The sequence below is a fragment of the Pinus tabuliformis genome, chromosome 9, assembly GCF_031772625.1.
Source record: "Pinus tabuliformis cultivar Carrire ecotype Pingquan chromosome 9, CPIR1, whole genome shotgun sequence".
Taxonomy (NCBI): domain Eukaryota; kingdom Viridiplantae; phylum Streptophyta; class Pinopsida; order Pinales; family Pinaceae; genus Pinus; species Pinus tabuliformis.
Window position 1 is genome coordinate 905,558,884 of NC_142307.1, and position 17,544 is coordinate 905,576,427.

The 17,544-nt window shown below is 35.5% G+C and overlaps 1 long non-coding RNA gene across 1 annotated transcript; it reads right to left on the reverse strand.

Annotated features, from left to right (window-relative positions):
- Positions 1-1,514: 1,514 nt before the first annotated feature.
- Positions 1,515-3,244, reverse strand: LOC149151696 (uncharacterized). Its single transcript, XR_016263430.1, has 3 exons — positions 3,194-3,244; positions 2,615-2,668; positions 1,515-2,509 (listed from the first exon to the last, which is right to left on the reverse strand). It is a non-coding gene; the product is annotated as an uncharacterized LOC149151696 (long non-coding RNA).
- Positions 3,245-17,544: the final 14,300 nt, after the last annotated feature.

The following is a 17,544-nucleotide window of genomic DNA, read 5'->3' on the forward strand; positions in this document are numbered from 1 at the left end:
TCCACCTTACCTGAGAGAGAGGGATATGGTTATAGCGTCAGCCCTTAAGAACCTTACAAACTTGTACGAATAAGTCTGCTCTTAAGTAGTACAGTAAGCAGAAGCTCTGCTTACCATGAGACTCGCAGTCATAACCATTTCCCTTTCAGTAAATCATTGATGCACTTTCTTTACCAGTAATATTTTTGCACCCTTACCATCTGTAAGTACTAGTGAGTCGAGAAATAATATTAATATTACAACTATAGCGACAAGTCTTTCTGTCGTTGTGGCTTTTCCCATGCAAATCCACTTGCTATTCCATAAAGTTTTTCATATTTAATTTAATTTAATTTATTTTTTATGACCAGGCTGATTCCTGAGGTTCACAGAACAACATGCAATCAACGAATTGAAAGAATTAGTGGAACACAATATTCACGGATACTCCAGGTGCCTTTCAGAAATGCCAAGATCCATGTTTGATCCCTCGTCCAAGGGAACACATTACTCATTATTCCATTGGATTTAGTCTTATAGATCAATAGTTGGGCCTGCTTCCAATGAAACACATTACTCACTAATTGTTGGTTATTTCTAGAGCAGCAACTCTGTCCTACTATTGATATTCTGCTGACATATTTATGTGGGGTGTTCCTTCCTGGCAGGCCTTTAGAAATCAATGGTATGTAGGCTTAGTAAAATATTGACTAATCAATGGTATGTAGGCCTAGTAAAATATTGACTGATGGTAGAATCTATGATTGAAAGCTCCTCTATTTATATCCAATTACAGGTATAGAGCCATCGCCATCACCTCGCTCAGATCCATATCCAGTAGCCCAATGGTCTATGCCTGCCTGACTGTGAGACTCACTGGTCGAGTAGATATATCCCTCTTCTTCCGATTGATCTCATCAATATGAAAACTCGCTCTGCTGCTATTGAATCGTCTCACTATGAATCTGCCCCTGGCAACATTTAGGAAGTAAACATGTCAAAACAATAATATATGCTAGCAGGAACACATTACTCATTCTTCCATTGGATTTAGTCTTATAGATCAATAGTTGGGCCTGCTTCCAATGAAACACATTACTCACTAATTTTTGGTTATTTCTAGAGCAACAACTCTCTCCTACTATTGACATTTTGCTGACATATTTATGTGGGGTGTTCCTTCCTGGCAGGCCTTTAGAAATCAATGGTATGTAGGCTTAGTAAAATATTGACTAATCAATGGTATGTAGGCTTAGTAAAATATTGACTAATCAATGGTATGTAGGCTTAGTAAAATATTGACTGATGGCAGAATCTGTGATAGAAAGCTCCTCTATTTATATCCAATTACATGTATAGAGCCATTGCCATTACCTCGCTCAGATCCATATCCAGTAGCCCAATGGTCTAAGCCTGCCTGACTGTGAGACTCACTGGTCGAGTATATGTATCCCTATTCTTCCGATCGATCTCATCAATATGAAACTCGCTATGCTGCTGTTGAATCTTCTCACTATGAATAAGTACTGTGTAATTCTTACATATACCAATTTCTCTAAGTACATGCAGGTCTGCCTTCATTCTAATGGAGCTAAGTCATCCCATCATGTTGCATCTTCAACTTGTCCTAATAAATGCATATTCAAAAATATCCTCCATATCCTTGAGAATTCATCATGTTCATTTAGATATCCTCTTGAATTGCTGTGGTAGTCCAATTTCTCTAAGTACATGCAGGTGCACAGAGAGCTTTCCTTCCATTAGTGTGAACCAAGTACAGTTTTGAACAGTATTCCATCAGTGTGAACCAAGTACAGTTTTGAACAGTCTTGCTCAGGATGATCTTAGTCTTGGTTTCTTTATGTACAGTTTTGAACAGTCTTGCTGAGGATGATCTTAGTCTTGGTTTCTTTATGTTGGTCGATCACTGGAGCTTTTCACAGCTAATAAGATGCCTAATAGTATATCAAAATTTCATGCAGGATTAAATCCAAACGAGTTGCAATCCAGATATTGCAATGTGGTTTTAGAAACAATTTATAACTTACGCTCTGTGGTCTTGGATCCAAAATCCTTGTGATTAGATTCCTGACCCCATGAGAGAACCATGAAGGGAAGGAAAACTCCGCTTTGCAAATCTATGACCCAATAAAAACTCTACCATCAGCTGACAGCAACCAAAAAGTGTTGTGAAGTAAAATATGATTAAGTTAAAAACAAGATTACAAGATTGATTTTTCCTGTGCATCAATATCTGAGACAGAGAGCCAGGACTGTTACCAGTTTCCCCTTACGGGCAACAGAAATTTCAGGGTTCCCTATTTTTTTCTATTTGACACACTCAAGAGTTTTGCAACAGAATTTTTGAGGTTCACCATAAAGTTGAAAGTCATTTTGAGTATACCTTACGATATTGTTCAATTTGATTAGAACCTTCAAAGGGACAGAAACCTGCAAGAAGTTCAAAGAGAATGACCCCACAAGACCAAATGTCTGCTGCCCTTCCATCGTACTTCTGACTAACAATTACCTGCCAACCATAACCAATATGCTAGATTGATAAAGGAAAAAGACCTGTGGTGTAATTCCCATACTATCTCTAACAAATCCTAGATGAAGAGTTTGATTTGTATACCTCAGGGGCAATATAATTTGGGGAGCCACAATATGTAGAAAGTATAGGATCTGTCTGCACAAAGTGTGTATAGACACAACATTAGGATCTAACAGCAGTTGAAATAAGAAAAGGGGATATGATTACATTATTAATTTTAAAAATTCCTTGTCAGAATTTCGGAAATGGGTTTGTGATCAAATGTTAAGTTGATGCCTTTCCTAACCACAGCTCTCAGAATCCATTCTGAACTGAGCAGACAGAAATGAAATCAAATCAAATCAATCTCCAGTACGAGTAATAATAGGATGAATGCCTAGGGCATCCCTTCCATAAAAGATAAACAGAGACCCGCTGATGTTGCTTTTATGCCTGGACCGAATTTTTCTATCTAAATCTGAATTGAAGTTTTGAGTTGCATATCAACTGGTCGCTCTTTTGCCCCATGTGATAAGCATACTATTCTCTGTGTTTTTTAGTTACAGGTAGTTTAGGTGGGTGAACAGGGTTTCCGGTAGTTTAAATAGGTGACTGTGATTTTGAAACGTTAAACCTTTAAGAACTCATGGTCGGTACAAAAGCATTATGCAAATACAATACCTGGTGCAAGATACTCAGTCCAAAATCAGACACCTTCAGATTGGGTTTCCCATCAAATCAGAAAATGGCTTCCTTTGTGCTTGAGGGAGGCCATTTTCTTACGGCAGGGACTACCGGCATGCAAAATTTCACTACAAAGATAGCGGAATTGATGAAGGAAGAAAAGCTCTTCGCATGGCGAGGTGGACCCATTATATTAACACAGGTACCCTGTCTTGTTGTGATACTTGTCTTCAGTGTTGAGTCTGAAGTATGGCTTTCTGGTCTGACCCATAAGTTTATGCAGATTGAGAATGAATATGGTAACGTGGAGAAACCTTATGGAGAAAAGGGCCAGTCATATATACAATGGACTGCAAAAATGGCATTATCATTAAATACAGGCCTCCCTTGGGTGATGTGCCAGCAAAAAACAGCTCCAGACCCAATTGTGAGTTTTCTTTTTGTTTTTCTGGTTTGTGCCAAACAAAAAGATATTTCAGATCCAGTTGAGAGTGTTTTCAGTTTTGTTATGTTTTCTCTTCTTGCATTCATAACAATGGAAGTCCTTGCTTCCAACATAACTTTTCTATCTCTTCAGCAATTTACTATATTCCAAGGCTTGTCCAAAAGCCAAAGATGTGGACTGAGAATTAGGCAGGATGGTAATGTTTTCTTTGCCTCATGACAACTATAAAGCATATTTACAGGCGCTTCCGAATTTTGATTTTCACTACATCACAGAATTTACATATACTTAGGAACATTATTATGTTCGAAACAAAGCTGCAATCTATTGCCTGGGTAGAGCTTGAGTATTAGAAATGCGGGGGCTTCCTGTTCACCCTGCTAAAATATCGTTTTCATTACAGGTTTACGGCATTTGGATCGAGCATCCCTCATAGGCCTACAGAGGATGTTGCTTTTGCAGTAGCCCGATTTTACCAGAGAGGAGGAACATTCCAGAACTATTACATGGTGGGGTTTATTCTTATTTTGTATTAAGCTCAAGGCCATATGTATTAATATTTATGCTACTAAGCTCATGCAGTTATATTTATGTTTTTATTTGCATGATAACCCAGGATTTATTAAGCAACATACATCTCCCTAACCCTTAAACACATCCCAACCCTTAAGCACAAACTTTGGCCGGACAACTGGAGGTCCATTCATTGCCAGCAGTTATGACTATGATGCACCAATTGACGAATATGGTATGCAAGAGTTCCCAGTGCAAATTCTGTTCCGCAGTGAAAGTGTATTTAGATATAATTAAAATTTCTTTCATTGATTGAATGTTTTCTGGTTCAATTACCTTAATTCCACAATGGGAATTTAGAACCATTGTTAGGTCAAAGGGGGCATCTGAAAGAGCTGCACAAAGCTATAAAACTAAGTGAACCTGCTCTGATTCGAGGGCGCGTGAATACCACTTCACTTGGGAAACACCTTGAGGTTTGTTCTTCTGTTGACATTTTTTTTTGTGTAAGATGACTATTTATATTGATATTCCTCTTATGGTGTTAGGGCATAATTCTATTGATTATCATCCATGGGAGGCCTCGGGATAAAGTGGCACTCAAATTGTTCTCATGTCTGGGGATTTTTTTTATTATTATTATTTAAATTTGATTAATGTTATGATGACAAAAAAGTTCCTCTGTAGTCCTAGTTTTGTCAAGGAAGGAACTCTGTCCCTGGCATTTTACTTCTCACTGAATTGATCCAAAATCCTTAAAACCTAAAAAATTTAATGGAGAACAGAACTGCTTGACTGACTTTAAGGCATCAAATACTGTGGATATGCAGGCAACAATATATTCTAAAGGTAGTAGCTTATGTGCTACCTTTCTCAGCAACAAGGGCCTTAAGCATGCAACAACCGTGCAATTCAATGGAAACTCTTATCAGCTACCTGCTTGGTCTGTCAGTGTCTTACCTGACTGCAAAATAATAAGGTTCGGGCAACTCAAAGAACTCGAGTTTCTCCACCCCGGCAGGGACTACTGCTACGACAGTGGCTCCCTTGTTTTAAGAATGCTCGTGTTATTTAAAAAAGGGTTTATATTCAATTTCTTTAAAGAGGGTATTTTTTAAAGGCTCTTGTATTGTTTTTCAAAAGGGTACGATTTAAAAGACAATTTAAAAAAAAAACAATATAAAATCAAATTTGTTCGTTAAAGATAAAGGGGATATTGTTCAAATGGGTTGTGGGCGTTGAAATTAAAAAAAGTGTTTGTGATAGTTTTTGTAAAAGAAGTATTGTCTTTTGAGATTTTGTAGATGCGTTATTTTTTTAAAGATGAATAGAGAAGCCACAGTGGCAAAGATATTTTTATTGCAAGCAACCACTAAATCTACAAGTTAATTTGTTTGTTGAGCTGCATTTTTACAGCTCTTAACAAATGGGAAAAGCCAAGAGACTAAGAAGTTCAAAGGAACAACAGGGGATGTTTGATATCTTTTTAGATAGAAGTGAAGAGGCAAAAGATGCATTCACATTGAAATGCATAAAATAATCTATAGATGACAGCATTCTTCCCCTCATTTCAAATGCCAAGACAAACAAGGAGGCTTGGGATACCCTTCAGAGGAGTCTTGATGTAAGGAAGAGCATTGAAGTTGAAGATGAAGGTGGATCTATAGTAGTAGATCTACATCGAGATGAAAAGTTTGTTCAATCCCACTATGCACAGTTGCAATTGGAAGAAGATTTGGTATATCTAGAAACAGAGCTTGCTAACAAAACTTTGATGATTCCAACAACAGAGCTTGCTAATGAAATTTCGATGAATCCAACAACAGAGCTTGCTCACAAAAAATTGAGGAATCCAGCAACAGAGCTTGTTGATGACAATATGGTGAATCCAACAACAGAGCTTGCTCATCAAAGTTTGGTGAATCTAGCAAGAGATCTTGCTAAGGACAATGAAGTTTTCATTGGAGCAGTCGATACTATGGTGAATCCAACAACAGAGCTTGCTGAGGACAATGAAGTTGCCATTGGAGAAGTCGATACTATGGTGAATCTAGCAACATAGCTTGTTGAGGACAATGAAGTTGCCATTGGAGTAGTCGATACTATGTTGAATCCAACAAATAATAATTCTGATGTAAAATTTGATGAAGAATTGTTGGCTAATGACGAATGGTTGCAAGTGATGCAACAAAAACATCATATAGACATGATGTTATTCAGTGAGAAAATCCACTTGAGTCAATAGAAGATAACATGTTTGCAGGAAAGTTTAGTAAAGAAGTTGAAGAAAGAGAGACAGAAATAGAGGAAGAGGCAAAGAAGGAAGACCATAAAGAGAAAATAGAGATAAAGGCAAAAGCAAAGTTGGAAGTGCAAGAGGAGAAAGCTCTCATTACAAAGCAGAATGAACAAAACCAATGTGGTTATGCAAATATTTACAATTATAATGTTGATTTTCAGTGTGCAGGTAAACAAAATGATTATGAAGAAGAATTAAATTTCCTTTAAGCATGGCTGGCAACACCAAGTCTTGATGAGGTCTGCATAGAAGATGCAAAAATGAACCTTAAATACAACCTGGATGATGAACAAATTAATGAAATTTTCAGGTATTGGAGTCCTAAAGAGATGAAACTGTATTATGATCTTATGTTGCAGCAGATTGATGATGAAAAGCACACTACAAAAGATAATATGTGGCAGCAGCCCACATACAAGTTGTTTTTTGAAGAAGTCCAAGATATGCTTAGATAGCCTGGAAGAATGGAAGACCTACACCAACAAATGAAGAATTTGAAATTTGAAGCCTACAACAAGAAAAAAAAACTGAAACAATTTAGAGGCTACAAAATCTAGAAGAAGAGAATAAGAAAAGTAAATGTAGTTGAAGTCAATTTTTTAAATTGTAAGCCTAGCTGAGACATAGATCATCAAGTATCTTAATTAAATTTTTATGTGGTTGTAATTAAGGGGGAGTGTTGAAGAATATAATCCCAATCACCTATTAGGTGTCAAAATCGTCCCTCCAAGTATCTGAATTCAGTTTCACTAAGTCCAATTTAAGTCGAGTTTGACTCCAGCCATTTATTACAGATGTTTCCAATGTAATATTATTTAAGTGATTTGTAATACTGAGAAAAGAAAGTCCTCTGCTCCACGTCTTATTCTCTTCAACTTTTGTCAATTTTCTCAATAGTGTATATTCTTATATCTAGGGATGAAGTTGTTGCACACTTCTTCTATTTTGATGCAGATGTTTATTCGTACGGTCTTCATTAGCTGAAAGTTGCAAAGAAGTTGAAGAAAGCATTATACCTTGTTTCTTGTATAAAAATTTATCCTCGGCTGACACGTTACTATAGCTTTTCCCAATCGTGGGTCACCTAGATGCATGTATGAAGCAGGTTGGAAATAACAGAATTGTTTCTCTTATTATAGTTGCAAGAACAGTCTCATTTGTTATTTACATCTCCTCTGAACTGCAGAAGGTCAAGACGCTGTGGAGAACCGCAGGCTTAGGAGAACTTTCAGCTTTCATCCAAACTCCCAATTTATTGATAGTTTGGCTCCCTCTGCTTCTCCTTTGAAAAATACTTCTGAAATAGTAAATCATGGAGATAAGATAAGATAACATAATTATATTTATGTCCAACTAATGACCACAAAGTAGGTCAATGGGATTTTTTACTACAATGATGTCCATAAGAAATGGGAAAACCAAACAGTCTCCTATAAATGAGACAATGAATGAAGTAAATCAACATCTAGTCCTCGCAGAGAAGATATAGGAGCCAATAGGTCTCGTGATCGAACCCATCTCTTCTAACATCCTAGGAACAGATCTGAGATGGATCTATTGCTGAGATCTCATGTGGCCAGGTGAGGTGCCGCGGATCCTCATTGATCTAGAGTCTGAATATCTACTGGTATAAATGGGTCTCTTGGTGCCCTTGTCTGAAGGTAGTACCCTGAAAAATGTTGTGATCCTCTGTGTGGGGTCTAGTCTGATGGGAGAATGAAGAATATGTGCTTATAACCTAAGAGCCTCTTGCATATATAGGGCCAAACACATGTGATCAGTATACCTGAAAAAACCAACGAGGTCTGATAATATATGAACAAGAAATGGAACCCTTATTTGATCTCATAGTAGACAAGGCGTCCAAAAATGGAGTGCACCTCAATATCCACTTCCTGTAAATTATATACCTCGCGGATTTTTTTTTATCTATCAACCTGATGGTCCATCTCTACCCGATGTCTATGAGAACCTACTCTCAACTGGCCTAAAGCAATGCAAAGAGCATGCATCCAGTGGTGAAACATATAATGGGGTCAAACAATGAGCACATCTCTCAATTCCAAGAAGTGCTCAGCATAGAAGGTCATCTTTAGGTGCAACCCTACCAGAGGATTGACCCAGGTGCCCTGGATGAACTGCCTGTAGATGTCGTCCCTGACGATCTTGTTTATCTTATGTTTAGTAAGTACAAGGTGACCATGAGCATCTAAGGAATATCAGAAAGGAGGGAAACATTCCAATTGAATTCCCACTGACTCTAAGAGATTTGAAACTCCTATAAACTAACATCGGGCCCCACCCGAGGAAGTCGTACGAGAAATAGTCTCAAAAGAGCAATATGCCAAGTAAGGATATCAATTCCTACTCTTTATTGAGTCTGCAAAGCCCCGAACACGATGCAAGAATGAAACCAATCTGAAGACCGTCTCAAGCCAAAAGCGTTGAGCTCCAAACTCTACAAGGATGATGTGTTGTGGTACTGCCTATTTACATCTAATGATGCGGCGGAGAAGAATAATCTAGACTCTCTCAACTGAAGCCAAATTTGAGTCATGTAAAGATGGTCCCCAAATCTCTGAGCCATATAGGACAGTGGGATGAATCAAGGTGTCAATGAGGCTCATCTTGGATGAGATGTCATTAAAGTGATGTCGAAAGCACTATCTCTCAAGAAGGGCTAAGGATCCATATCCTTTGTTGATCCGAGGCTGAAGCATTGGTCACAAACTGAATTGGGGATCTGATAATTTCACCCCCAAGTAATTATACGTGTTGGTGATCTCAATATCCTCCCCTCTAAAAGTGAAGGTTTGAGGTTTTCTCATCCCATTGAGGATCATAACTTTGGTTTTACCCAAGTTGACCGTTGATTGTCGAAGATCACAAAACAGAGCTAAGGCATCAAGTTGCCTTTGTAATCCTTCTAGGGATGAGGAGAGGAGGATCACATCGTCAACAAAGAGTAGAATAGATATCAGAACCTGATGAAGAAGGAAACCATTGGTTTCCTGGAAATGCTCATGTAGAAATGCCTCCAACTCATGAATATAGATCCCAAATAGAGTAGGGGATAGTGGACAACCTTGTTTAAGCCCAATAGTGCTCCAGATAAAATCAGACATCCCATGAGCCGCACGAAGATAGCCAAGGATGGACTCATATAGGTGCTTAATAGTTGTCAATAGAGTCACATAGATGCCAATATATTTGAGTCTTTGGAGTAAGGTTTCCCTCGGAACATAGTCAAAAGCTTTCCGAAAATTTACGAAACAACAGTAGAATTTCGAAGAGTGGTGTCTTGCCTCCTCAATCACGCCAAGAAGGGAGAGAAAAATACTACTTCAGAAGTCTCGCATGGTAATAATGTTAGTGTAGGCAGTGATGGTTGCAAAAATGGTAATAGTTTAAGAACATTAAGAAAACTAACAGAGGACAATTGGAGAGATATCCAGAGCACGTTAAGGAAAATGAATCTTTCGGCTTTGGCGCTTGCTCATAGCACCAAGTCATGTGGACTATTATGCTTAGCGCCCGGTGCAAGGAAATTTGAGGTTTGCACAAGTTCCAATTCATAGTGGGCATCCGATAAATCTATTTTGATACTAGTATAACACCTCCACCAAACGTCTTATTATATGGATCTATCATCTACTAGAGAAGGAAACAAACAAAGTTACCTTTTGTGAAGTTTAGTCGAGGTAAATACCATGATGTATTTTGTATAGTAAGCATTATAAGCCTGGGATGATATGGTTATAGATGTGCCTCTCTATTGCTAAACATGCACTCCCTCACGACCATCAAGATGACTTTATCATTTGCTCCATCATGAAGATTGAAAACTACTTATTATAAAGTTTCAGTTAAAAAAATGTTATAGGTCTCCTAACTATATTGTTACGCAATTGCTCTTTCCCCTTTGATGCTTGTATTCACACTGAAATTATTTCTTTTTTCACACAACACAACCTCTAGAAATTGTGTTATCCTCCAATGGGCTCTCTGTCATGACATAGGATTGCAGAGCAGACCCACTCCAAGTATTCACATAACAATTTAATAATATTGTGTTCTCTTATTTTACCAATGTGCATATCATAGGATTCCATGATTTGAATAAACATTCTAGATTATAATATTATAGGTACTGAGAGTTATTATGAAGATATGAGATTATTTGATACCCTTTTCATCATCCTGGGAAAGGTCTGCAATTTTGGGTTGTTTCCTTGCTTTTTTTAGAGGAATTTTTTTTTAGAGAACCTACAACCAACAAAATAAAACATGAGAATATGCGACTATATTAAGTTATTTGTATAACATCGATTATTGATAAAGGCACACTTCTAGAAGTGGGGAATTTCCAATTAAGCCAATTACCCTGGATAAGAATGCCATAATGACATTCTAAGAGTCTATGAAAGTTACTAGCAATGTCAATGAGTAGGGAAGTGATACAACCAAGGTAATTTGCATATTGAGAATAAGAATTAAGAGTTAAATCCATATTTTATTCTAAATTAATGGCAAAGTGAGGCATGCACGCTACATATTAAGCTCATTACCTGATGTTAAAATTTTAAATCATTCAAATGTATTGATTAAGATTAATATGTGTTGAAGAATGGATTAGACCCTACTTAAAGTATAACCCTTGTTAATTACTCTAGAGATTAGATGTATTGGGTGTCAGCATATTGGGTCATTCTATGGGAGAAACATTAAGTGCACGTCAATATCTGATGTCCAATAGTGGAATGTTGTGATTATGTCAACCATGATGTCATAATAAGTGATGTGGCATAATATATGGAGTTGAGTGTCGAATAAAAACATGTTGACTAGATGACTTAGCGGTTAATTTTTAGTGGCACAAGTCCTATGCCACATGGGCTTCTTTTCATGTGTCTAGACCTAACTAGGCACAAAGCGTGACGAGGAAAGGTGAGTTGGGAAAGTGTGACAGGAACTGGGTATCAGGTGAGTATTGGTTTTAATTGAAGTGACCATCTCGATATTCAATTATCTGGTATCGAAGAGGAGTGTGCACTCTAACATCTATTGGATTTAATTGTTGCAAGGAGGATATGTTGTTAATTGATGGTTTGTTAATTGACAGGGATAATGTAATGTTGGGTTCCAAACATTATAGAAGTGTAATTTGCCGAGTTCTTTCGAGGACTCGATATCCCGATAACATCCACAAATTCATTCTTTTTTTTTTTTTTAAGAGAAACCATAGAGGCTAAAAGCAAATCCCCTTTATGTCTCCTTTCATTCATGATCAAACCTGAGTAAAGCTAGGTGGTGGTAACCAAAAAAACATGACATAATTGGTAATTAAATGATTGACTGTAAAGTTGTGCATAGTCTAATGACACTTTAAATTTTTCTAGAAAACAATGGAAATTTCATCATGATTTTGATAAAATTTGGCAAATATTTTTGGAAATCCACGTTACAGCTGCTAAGCTTCAAGATTATGGGTTTCACTAGGGTTTTTGATGGTGCAAAATCCATTTCCACCATAAAAAACAAGATCCAAGCACTCCGACTATCAATTAAAAAAAAAATGGTTGGATTCCAACAATATTTAGTCATCCGGGCAAATTTGATGCCTCAGTAGTCAATGTTGTATTATTTTTTGAATCAACGAACTTGTGAAACCTTTGTAGTGTGTACAATGCTCACATGAATCCAAATCTAAAAAACGAAAAGTTGATCATAAATGATCATGATATATTGTACACCATGTCGACTACAATAATAATAAGTACTGAGAATTTAGGGTTAATTAATGACATAATTAATAGTTGGGACACTTGTTAAAACTAGAAATTTTTCTATCTCAAAAATTTTAATTAATTTTATTACTGAAAATTTTGTTTAAAAGTAAGTAAAATTAGTTTTATCTTATACATCAACTAATTAAAAAATAAGAATTTAGATTTTAAACAAGTAAAAATCATTTTTTTTTTTCAAAATATTCAATTTTTACAATAATTTGTTTTCAAAATTTGAAAATTAATTGAAAGTCAAACATTAATAGCTTGACAAACTAATTACAATATACATTACCTAGGTAATGGATGTTTTTTTGAGGGGTGGCTAGAACCCTAACCACCTTTGCCCCCGGTTTGTGACTTCCCTTAAACGGATGTCACGACACTTCACTTTGTCGGTGACACAGATGGTGTTGGTTCGTGAGTTTCATTCAGTGGTGTGTGGTTTGGGGTGGGCTTCGTCGGGTTTTGTCGTTATGTTTTGAGGTTTGTCTATTGTTGCCGCCCTTTTTTCCTCCCGTAGTTATTTGTTGGTCTCTCCTACTAGTGTGTTTGGTGTATGTTGGAGTGTAGGTTGTTGATGATTGTTTTTGTGTGTATGCATGTGATGAGGCTTGTTGGAATAGCTCCAGACGTTTCTTTCTGGTCAGAGTATTTTCCGACATTATTTTCTTGCTCGTCAGAGCATTAGAGAAAATTTGAGGTCTAAAATGGGCCTCCTAAGGAATATTATAAAATAATAGTGGAAATAATAAAATAAGATTAAATTACATCATCAAATTTTAGAGGGAAAAAAAAAATTTGTTTTTTCAACTCATATTTTCAACTTATCTCCCTATGGTTTTAATCAAATTTTGGGCGGAGTCACTCATTGAATGCAAAAATTTAATTCTCCGTCCAAGGAGTACCCATGTTGCATATTTTCAATGAATCATGATACACGAAAAATGGGAAATACATGAAAAAACGTGGTTGCAATCACACTTTTCTTCTATTTCTCATTTTTCATAAAGCAAGGTCCATAAGAAGTATGTAACATGGCTACTCCTTAGATGAGAAATTAAATTTTGCATCGAATGAGTGTTCTCACATCAAATTAGAGTAAAACAGTAAGGAAATAAGTTGAAAATACGAGTTGAAAAAATAGTTTTTTTTTTTAATCTTTTTATTTTTTACATCAATAGTGGTGAATCATCCCCATAGTTGACATCATTAACTTGAATCCTATTGATTCTTGTAAAGTTGATTTTTGATTGTACATTTTTGTTTTGAAACTCATTTTAGACCTCAATATTTTTTTAATGTATCTTCAATATTTTTTTAATGTATCTTCAATATTTTTTTAATGTATCTTCTTACATTGTACTTGTAGAGTATCTTCTTGCGTTGTAGGATGTCTTTCTTTGCTGGTGACCCAGTCGGTGCTGAAGAGTAGGTTTCCTTCAATGGTGTGAGATTGGTTGGGCTTCCTTAGCTATTCGAGATTTGCTACCACCTGATTTTTCCTCCGACCATTTGCTACACACATGTTGTTCATTGGCATGATGGTTTGCAACTGAATTTTCTTTGGGCCCTACTACCCTTTTTCTTTTGCTACTCGGCGGTTTATCCCTTGGCAAGTGCGGGTGAGACGAGGCAGATGCTGGTTCTTACTATGGGGTTATCATTTTTTCCAAGGCGTTGAGTGTGGTGCTCCACTCATGGTTTCAGCGCCAAAATGTCTGCGACCCATTTGGGTCGTGTTTGCGAGCCTTGTGCCCTTTTGAATTTTGTTGGGGATTGCACACCCACATAATAATGATTAGGGACCCATTATTGAACTATACCTAATGCTCCCTACAAAATTATTCAACAGAGTTGCGTGCCGTGTTTCTTGTTTTTTCTTATTTATTTTTTTCATAATTAAATAACCTAGAGTTCAAAATTTTATCATTTATTAATACAAAATCCAATAGATTGTTCTTTCTTTGCCATAAATAGATATAAAAATAAATTGAAAAACCCTCCCACCAAATCCTTTGACTAATTTAAAAAAATATTATTACTTCTCACTGTAGGTGGACAAAACCATATGCAATCAACATAAATTTTATCATTTATTAATACAAAAGCCAATAGATTGTTCTTTCTTTGCCATAAATAGATATAAAAATAAATCCAAAAACCCTCCCACCAAATCCTTTGACTAATTTAAAAAAATATTATTACTTCTCACTGTAGGTGGACAAAACCATATGCAATCAACATTTAATGCTGCTTTGTACACTGTCCAATCTCAATTAACTTTAAATCTGACAAAGTACACCCAAACAGAGCACCGGTTGCTTATTGGTGGCCGCTCAATAAGATGTGACTGCACTCTAGTAACGTACACAGTTTCTCTAGCGTTGTAAACGATGTCATTAAAGCTGACAAAACTACTGGCTAGCGTACGCAATTTTTTATCGTAAATGAGATGGGCACTCAATTAAGTGTTATTAAAGCTGACACCAGTTTTAAATAATGCACATTTTTTTTCCGGCAAACTCAGAATCTTGATGACTGACGAGTAAAATAATCTCAGCCATTTACAATTTTTCTGAAATAAAGCAGCGAATGGCACTGTTTGCTTCCAGCCAGCGCATGAAGATTTGCAGGATTTTGATAGAGGCCAAGCACTGACATCCAAATAAGGATTGAACAGCGAGAACCAGCACAAGCCCAGCAACGTCACATGCCATTGAGTACGTTGGAAATCTTTGGTGTTCTGTGTTATTATGATTCTGTTGGGTAGATATTATGCATTCACCAGTTAATTGTTGCAGTATACCATAAATGTTGTAAAGGCTGAGTTGTACATAGTTGGATTTCAAAAGTTTTAAAGCCAGTTATGTAGATCTGAGTGTACATTGTCCAATATGTATCTTAGTCTCCCTAACATTCATCAGGAGAATATTGATTATTGTAGAGTATTTATAGTAAATTAAGGCAACACATTGTTCTTAGATTTTCTTAATCTTTTAACTTTATTAAAATTACAATAATTTTATTATATTTTTTTTAATAGAAACATAAAATTCTACTTACTCACTTTACATCATATTGCCCTAACCTATTACGGTAAGCTTCACATGGTTTACCTTGATTTTCTTTTTATACAAGCCATTTAATAATAATACTCCAACAAGATTTTGACAGAAAATCTTATAGCATCAAAATTCCAGTGACGTATTATTTAAAAACTCAACACAATCTACCTGATGAAGTTTTATTATCTTTACATTCAAGTTATATAAAACAAGTATGACATAGCAAAGTCGTTAAATGTGGTGATGATTTAGTTTGATGGGGAATTTTTCATTTGAATTGGGTGATTTTTTTAACCTATGTTTTTAAAGAGTTTAATTATTTTTTTAATGATAAAAATAGATGAGACACTATTAAAAAATTATAGATATTTTTATTAAAAATTTACATATACCTAAAATTCTATTTAAATTTTACATACACCTAAAATTCTAAAACTCGACAACTAGAACTAAATTTCCCTTTCTAGTAAAGACTTAACCTCAAACTACTACTCTCATCAGAAATGTCAGTGCATATTGTGAGAGTTACACACTGACATATTCATCCATCTTGTGAGAGAGTTAGACACATTGAGGCACGGAGATATTTTAGTTAGACAGCAGTGTGAGAAAAATATCAAAAAAATACAACGTAACTTGTACTATGGGGCACAAAGAAATTTTACTTTTACAATATTTTAATCAAAATACTCTGAGAAAGGTTATCTATTAAAAATAATCCAAAAGCATTAATAAACATTTGCCTAACCATTTTATACGTAGAACTATTACAATATAACACATTTACAAACTATCTAAATACTAAACAATCTATAAATTTCAAACTTGTGCGATGTAATGGGCAAGGAAGACGGAATATCTTATCATCTTCTGTGTTCTTATCATGTGAATTTAAATTCACAGATTGCAACCATAGATTTAAAGTTTGTAGGACGTAATTGGGAAGGACAATGAAATATCATATCATTTTCTATATTCATATTATGTGAACTAAAGGAAATTGCGAACCTGACTCTTCATTATAGTCTTGTCCTTTTGAAAGAGTTACAGTCATACATATTCTGATAAAGTTCCATAAAAACAAAAATAACCTAATTTCAACCTATCTGTCTTATTTTCATGGCTATTTGTTACGTTAAACTAAGACTCCAATAAGAGATGATAAGACGATTAATGCATATATCAAGCTTTAATATTTAAATTGTATTTATTTATGAATATTTATTTTCATAAAAACATTGTTTCTCATTTTACATAGTTTTGATAGCTGGATTTAAAAGTATAACAAAATTAGAATGGACCAAACAATTCTATCATTGAAAGTACAGTTTCTAAGTGAAATATAATAAAGAAAAAAAAATAGCATCTTCATAAAATCATGACAAATTTCTAGATTCCATGGCTACCATTACATTGAACCGTGGTTTTAACACCTCAATGAGCCTACATCTAAACTAATTTCACTTAAAGTTCACTGTGGATTTCAAGAATGTTTAGTTGGAATTTAAAGCCACCTCAATGAGCCTATATCTTAAATAAAACTACTGTGGATTTCTAGAATGTTCGGTTGAAATTAAATTCAAGAAAACTCTATCATATACATGCAAATTAGACTTAACAAGATTTCAATAAACAATAAAGAATAAGTTTTAGCACCAGCAAAGCCATAAGTATATTGAATATTGCACATAATTCCACTATGCGTGAAACGGTAGTTGAATTAATTTAACGGGATCTAACTTCACGAAATAATATTTTAAGGTGACGAAAAGGAGCTCCAAGTGTGGACATAAGTACTCAGGTTGATTAATGAGATGCAAATTGCTTGGTTTGGAGCAAAATTTTGATGTAGTAATGAAAATTATACAATCACAAAAAAATTAACAAATAGAATTCTTAGAAGCATTTTATATACTTTTGTATTGCATAATTACTCCAAAAGTGGTATGCTCTAACTAAATGTTTGGCCTAATGAGAGATTTGATTGAATTCAAACACCGGTATAAGTTTAGGAGGTTTTCTCTTGACTTCTACAAGACTTTAGAGGCATATTGGCATTACCAAAATGTGTCGCTCATGCTCTCTAGCTTCACGAGGTAGAACACTTTGAGCTTAATGTTCATTTGGACATGATAAAGAAAGAAGGTCCTTATTAAGGCCCTTATTATCATCCCATGTTCGTGGATTATGAAGAAGCATGGTGGAGTTCTCATCTTAGATTTTGGTGATGACTTTAA